The following is a 7,658-nucleotide window of genomic DNA, read 5'->3' as shown; positions in this document are numbered from 1 at the left end:
TCAGCACAATGGAATGTGCAAACAGGAGCATCTAGGAGACTTCACCATCTCTACCATTAGAAGCCTGTGCAGATCAGTCTTCATGACAGTGAATACCTTCGGTGAGTATATTTCTTGCCATTTTATACCTTGTTAGACACTAATGATAATAGCTTAACTGAACAAAGTTATCTATGATATTGTATTTATAAAGGAAACTTGTAAGGTATTAACATAGCATTATGAGACTCCTTGATGAAAGAAAGCCTTAAAGGATTCATTTTATATTTTGCTCTGTGGAGTTGCTTTTAAGCAAAAACCAATAAACACAAAAATGCAACAGAGTTCATGTAGTCTCTTTAAATTTCAGTCATGGGGCAGCTAGGTGGCACAGTGGATAGAGCACCGGCCCTGGAGTCAGGAATACCTGAGTTCAAATCTGGCCTCAGACACTTAACACTTAATAGCTGTGTGACCCTGGGCAAGTCACTTTACCCCAATTGCCTCACTTAAAAAAAAAAAGAAAAGAAATTTCAGTCACATGTGAATATAAAGATGTAGTATGCTATAGAAAGCTTTATGCAAAAGCCTGCATGTTCTCTTTTCTTATTTTTAAAATCAAGGATGCTTATGATATGTATATATATATACATATGTATATATATAATTTTTAATAAAGATTTTATTTTAAAATGTTTAACAGCATTAGTTATTAGTCTTTTGATCACCTTTTTGGATTATGACTACTCAACCCCATTCTTTTGGTATTTTCTTCTTTCTAAAATATTTTATGAAACATCTCATTATTGTTTTCAAAAACCATGAAAAGGACCCATATGTACAAAAATATTTATAGTAGTTCTTTTTGTGGTGGCAAAGAATTGAAACAGAGGGGATACCCATTAATTGGGGAAATGGATGAACAGGTTTTCTATATGATTGTGCTAGAATACTATTGTGCTATAAGAAATGATGAAGGGGATGGTTTCAGAAAAGCCTGGTTAGATTTATATGAACTGAGGCAAATTGAAGTAAGGAGAACAATTTATACAATAAGAACAATACTGTCAAGATAATCAACTGTGAAAGATAGCAACTCTGATCAATACAATGATCCACCACAATTTCAAAGGACTCATGATAAAAAATGCTATTCACCTCCAGATAGAGAACAAAGTGCATATTGAACATTTGTTTTTGTATTCAGAACATAACTAATATAGAAATATATTTTGCATGACTTCATATGTATGATGGATATTGTAGGGCAGTTAGGTGGCAAAGTGGATAGAGTACTGACTCTAGAGTTAGGAGGACCTGATTTCAAATCCAGCCTCAGACACTTGATACTTACTGACTGTGTGACCCTAGGCAAGTCACTTAAGCCCAATTGCCTCAAACATCCAGGGCCATCTCCAGTCATCCTGATTGATATATATATATATATATATATATATATATATATATATATCTTGTTATTGGATTCAGATTTCTTCGGAGGAGAGAGTGAGGCTGGTGAGGCTGCATAACCCTCCCTCACTTAAATCCAATTCACTACAAGTCATGACAACACCTCCTAATGTCATGGTCCTCTTCGAGAAAGAAGGACAAACAACAACACTGTGAGAGGATATTGTAATTCTTGACTTTCCAATGTATGGGGGGAGAAAGAAGTTGGAAAATAAAATAAAAATAAAATTGAATTTGAAAAATGATATCACCAGCATGGATTTCCCTTGTGTGTACTCAAATATCACTCAGTAAACATTTATTAAGAACCTATTGGGCAGGGGGCAGCTAGATGGCGCAGTGGTTAAAACACCGGCCCTGGATTCAGGAGTACCTGAGTTCAAATCCGGCCTCAGACACTTGACACTTACTAGCTGTGTGACCATGGGCAAGTCACTTAACCCCCATTGCCTAAAAAAAAAAAAAAAAAAAAAGAAAAAAGAACCTATTGGGCAGCTAGGTGGCACAGTGGATAGAGCACCGCCCCTGGAGTCAGGAGTACCTGAGTTCAAATGCAGCCTCAGACACTTAACACTTAACACTTACTAGCTGTGTGACCCTAGGCAAGTCACTTAACCCTCATTGCCCTGCAAAAAAAAAAAAAGAACCTATTAATTGTAAAGCACAGTTTTAGGCACCAGGAACACAAAGATGAAGCATGAAACAGTCTATAGCAGAGTGCGAGGGATTCATGAACATAGATAAATACAAAATACATTCTAATGACTGGACAGTCAATGAAGGCCCACCCTTAGATCATGCAAAATATTTTCTGTCTGTTATATATCCACATGCAGTCCTGGCAAGCCTATTTCTGGACCCTTTTCCCCAATTCAGAGCATATGCAGGTGTCTTGAATGTTTCTTGTTGACTTAACACATAATGACAAAAAGACTTTTAGTTTGCTGTTGTAAAAAGATTGAGTATGAAAACAAAACAAAAATCTCAAATAGAGATTTCCCTGATGGCAATTAGGCAAGAATTGCTAGAATCCTCTGGGATGGGGAAGGTCCTCGGTCTCTCTTTTTCATCTAGCAAGCTTGTAGCTGTGAATGCACAACTGTACTGTTCATTTCCTATTGTACTTATTCTTCTATGATCTGAACCAGGTTCCTCATCTATAAAGTTTGGGTTTGGACTTAATTGCCTCTAATGTCCCTTATAGGAGGCAGTTAGGTAGCTCGGTGGATTGAATACTGCACCTGGAGCCAGGAAAACCTGAACTCAAATCTAGCTGTGTGACTCTGGCCAAGTTGCTTAACCTCTGTTTGCCTTAGTCCACTAGAGAAGGAAATGGCAAAGTACTCCAGTATCTTTGCCAAGAAAACCCCATGGATCATAAGGTCTTGAAGAACTGGATACAACAACATCAACAAGAAAAGGTCCCTTGTAGCCCTAAATCTCTGATCCTATGAATGGTTTAATTGAATAGGCCATTGGAATGAGATCCAGAATCGGTTTTTCTTTGTCTTCAAATTTGATTTTAATTTTGACCTTTGCTCTGACTACTTGATGGTCAGACTATTCATAGAAAGCTAATTCTTATGAGACTTAGACATCAGAAACTACAGTTCCTTCCACATCTCATCTTTCCCCATTGAAGTTTCAATATATTGTGGGTCTGCATAAGAAATTAAATGGGAATTTTGGGGGGAGTTTTGTGGAAGCCCCAGATGGCATGCAAAGTGTAACGATTGGAATGATGCCACCCCCTGGAGACTTACTGTGGGAAAGCTCCAACATGAGGAGAGGGCCTCTGAGGACAGGACCATGCGTCTTTTCTTTGGCGTCAGGAAGTGATGTTTGCTTGTGGGAGGAAGAAGGGGGAGGCTGGTGCTCTGTCTCGCTCTCTTTCCTGGGGACTCTGGTGGAGAAGGGAGTTAGGAATGATCTCTCCCTTTAATAGATAGATGAATCTAGGCCTTTCCCTCTCTCTTTACCAAATTCTTATTCTCCTTAATAAGTGCTTAAAAGCCTAACTCTTGCTAAAGCTTATAATTTATTGGCAACTACTCATTAGATATTTTAGACAGACTAGCTAGAATTTTAGCCCTTACAAAAGGCTAGCAGATAACACAGAAAAAGTTTAGGAACTCAGAAATGCTTAAAATGTATGTACCGTATTGTATGATAGCAACATATTTTATCTTTTAATACTATAATAATTCAGACTTTTCTCTGGTACAAAGGGAGGGCCAAAAAAAGTTTTACTTGGATTTTCCAAATCTCAGGGTGCCATGCTTCTCCCCACCCCAAGGGATAACTATAATCATTTCCTGTCTGTAAAGATAATCAGGTTCACCTTTTGTTATGTTGTTTAATGCTTTCTATGGCCACTTCTTTCTGACTCCCTTCTTTATTTCTTAAATTTTAAAAAATTTATTTAAATTAACTTTTAGGGGCAGCTAGGTGGCACAGTAGCTAAAGCACCAGGCCTGGATTCAGGAGGACCTGAGTTCAAATCTTGCCTTAGACACTTGACGCTTACTAGCTGTATGATCCTGGGCAAGTCACTTAGCCCTCATTACCCCGAAAATAAAGAGATAGATGATAGATAGATAGATAAATGAATGAATGGATAGATCGATAGATGATAGATAAATGAATGAATGAATGAACTTTTAAAATGCATTTATTATCTGGCTCCCTAACTGAATAAGGGATTTATGATATATAAGTATAATGCTTTTGAGTTTTCTACACACCTTTAGTCTTTAAAAACAAAACAAAACAAAGTCCTGAATCATTGTTTCCAGGACATATTCTCCATTTTCTCCTATGTTTATCTTTGCCTTAAAGTAGTCAACTATCAGAGAGTATGTTGAATTGCTTTGAATCAACTTGTGAAGTTCTTCATACTTTCTCTACTTCTTTTTCTGAAGCATGTTGGTACATAAGCTGCAAATATCTTTATGGTGGCTTTTTTGGCATACGATCATCATAAGCACTGAAAAGCAAGAAGACCAAATGTCCCATGAAATGATGTTTCTTATTGCATTTGGGCACACAGTAAAACCAACTCTTCCAACATATGTGTCTCTCCAAAAGGAACTTGAAAAATCATCCTTTCCTTAAGCAATGACCTTTTTTTGTCTTCCAGGTTTGTTTGTTGCTGGTTTTTTTTACAAGAATATAAATATTGACATAGTTCAATTCTTCCAGCAATACATTCATTGTTGTTCAGTCATGTAAGAATATTTATGTCTCCATTTGGGGTTTTCTTGGCAAAGATCCTGGAGTTTATTGCCATTTCCTTCTCCAGCTCATTTTTCAGATGATAAAACTGAGGCAAGTATGGTTAAGTGACTTGCCCAGCGTCACACAGTAAGTATGTGAGGCCAGATTTGAAGTAAGAAAGACAAGTCTTCTTAACTCCAAGCCCAGTACTCTATCCACTACGCCACCTATTTGCCCAATACATTAATGATTAGACAACTAACAAAAATCTCACATTGAGAATGCCAGTAATTGTTAGTATTTATAAATGATCTAAAAACTGTGCAATTCTTAGCTCCCACTTTCCTACCATTTCTCAACTGTCACAACAGAAGTGGTGTTCCTTGAGACAGAGGGTTATATAAAATGTTTGTGTTAATAGGTTGCCATGGACAAAGTATTAATCACCCACCTAATGGCCAATTTGTAAGAGGTGAGCCTCTCTCTTTGAAGATAATTTGGTCCTTGGACGATAGATTCAGTCTACCATTGAGACCTGAAGCAGCAGAATTAGGTCATATTTATGTCAACACTGAATAACTATGACTGGGGGAAGCTGAGATTCCAGACCTTATTAGGAGTTTTAACATTGTACAATTGAGTACAATTCCACTCAGTAATTGTACTCTAAACTATAACATACTCCTTTCAAGTCATGGGAAGTTAGGAAAGAATCCTATGGGAATGGGCACAAGATGAGTCAAATAGGTTTTGAATTATTTGGGGGAATTTTTTTATCCTAAACTAGGTTGAATGTATGCCAAAGTATTAAGGGGGAAAGGCTGAAAGTCAATGAACTTTGGCATATCTTGTCTGTACATGTGCAAAGGGATTTTGTACCTATACTCAGGTGAAGTCCTACAGGTGCCTGCATCGCTGGAGGGAGTTGGAGTAGCTTGAGCTCAGTGTACCACCTGAAGCCTTACTTTTATGTGGAACTCTGAGTGGCTATTCCAGCCCCACCTCCTAGGATCCACACAAAGTACTGGTTACCATCCTGCGTATGGGCCTATGTGCTTTCTCTGCCCTTTTTCAACTTTTCCTTGGCACCTTTCAGTGCTAATGTAAAGCAGGTGTCACTATAGAGAACTCTCAAGCTACTCCCCCAAACCCCACTTTCATTGGCAGATCAGGTCCCCATAGCTGATACTTGTCCCCTCAGAGTCTCACAGTGGCTCTGATGGGCAGGAGAATATTTTTCTAATGCTATAGTTCATGAGCCCTTACCCATGTGCTTCCCCTATGATTATAGTTAATATCAACTAATCAGTCAGACCTAACTTTTAGAAAGGGGTATTTACTAAGGGAGTATTAATGTTTGGGAGAGACTTGAGATCTGGATCAGCGGGGCTAGCTCACTCAAAGAACTAGAAGCTCATCATGAATCTTATGAAATAAAAAGAAATTTATTAGGAGAGGAATATATGGCTGGGAACAGATCACCATGGTGACTGTCCAGCTGGAGTAAGAGAAGACCTGGTCTTTTGTATCTTTACAAAACAAAGAAAGGGGAAGGAAGGGCAAGATAACTCTGAAGGGATCAGTAGGATATGCAGCATCCATCCATATCCTGCATATCATCTTGCAGACTTTGATATAGCTTATTAGCATGCTGGGGTCATGTCCTGCAACATCTCATACCTGAGGTAGGAGAAAGAGCTGTTTTTCTCTTGGCCTTGGGGGTTGGGATCTTTAGGTTTTTGGGGGTCCCACTGCATTCCCATAATATTCCCCTTCTCCTTATTTCTGGGGAGAAGGGGGGCAATGGTCCATCTTCTGTAACTTCTTCAAGGCTGAAAAATGGGGCATAGAAATGTCCTTGTCAATTAAGGAGAAAGGGAGTGAAAAGTTTGGTGGGTGTAGTCCAAGGGTCCCAAGGGCATCATTGTAGCTTCAGTGAAGGCTTTAATCTCAGAAGCAACTGAAGAAGTGACAGTATTACAAATACAAGGTCTAGGGGCAGCTAGGTGGTGCAGTAGATAAAGCACTGACCCTGGATTCAGGAGTACCTGAGTTCAAATCAGGTCTCAGACACTTGACACTAACTGTGTGACCCTGGGCAAGTCACTTAACACCCATTGCCCTGCCAAAAAACAAACAAAAAACAAATACAAGGTCTACACAGCAAGATGCATACAATGATAAAAATTATAGGTATAAAAACAACCACGAAGTCCAGTACAGAGAGCTGGAGATCAATTGGCTATATCTGCCACGATATATTATTGTAAGGAAATGGGGAATGCGCTCCTCTCGATAAGAATAGTCACCATTCAAATTACACTCCTCCAGACCTGTTTGAGGAAAAAGGTCTCCTTCCCCTCCCCCACCCCAACCCTGGCAAACAAAATCATATGATTCAGGGAAGCCCTGAGATGGTCTCAATTAGGTTTGCTCCTGAGCTATGTCCATATAAGGGAGGATTGAAGAATTGTCCCTGTATCACTTCCACCATTAGCTAAGAACCCAAAGAATAATTATGGAAATTAGGGTTAGGAATACTGCATTCTGGTTAGCTGATTTTTGCATGTAGATTGTAACCCTTGAGTAATCAGACCAGTGATGAAAAAGGGGAGGGGCCATTCAGGTCAGGGACTAGGGCCTGCAAGGCCCCATTCTTTGCACCCACCAGCTGCACACTGGGTTGCCCATTCTCACGAGAATGACAATAAATGAGCCTTTGACACATCACTGCCACTCAGTTCCAGAGATTTATTAAGCAGGAGTTGTTTTTCTCACATATATGCAGCACTAAGTATTCTGAACCTTGTATACCCCACCTTTGGCAGCAAGTAAATAGTCTAAGGATATCCTATTGTCCTATTGGAGGTCATCAAGGCTCAAAGAAGTTTTGTTAGAAATCTTTTCAATTGCTAAGGTCAGATTAGTCAGGACTGCCTCATGTTCTAGGTAGCTCACCAAAGGAATGGCAAGCACTGCAGTTTTACAGATCC

The sequence above is a fragment of the Dromiciops gliroides genome, chromosome 1 (genome assembly GCF_019393635.1).
Source record: "Dromiciops gliroides isolate mDroGli1 chromosome 1, mDroGli1.pri, whole genome shotgun sequence".
NCBI classification, from domain to species: domain Eukaryota; kingdom Metazoa; phylum Chordata; class Mammalia; order Microbiotheria; family Microbiotheriidae; genus Dromiciops; species Dromiciops gliroides.
This window is presented reverse-complemented; position numbering follows the sequence as displayed.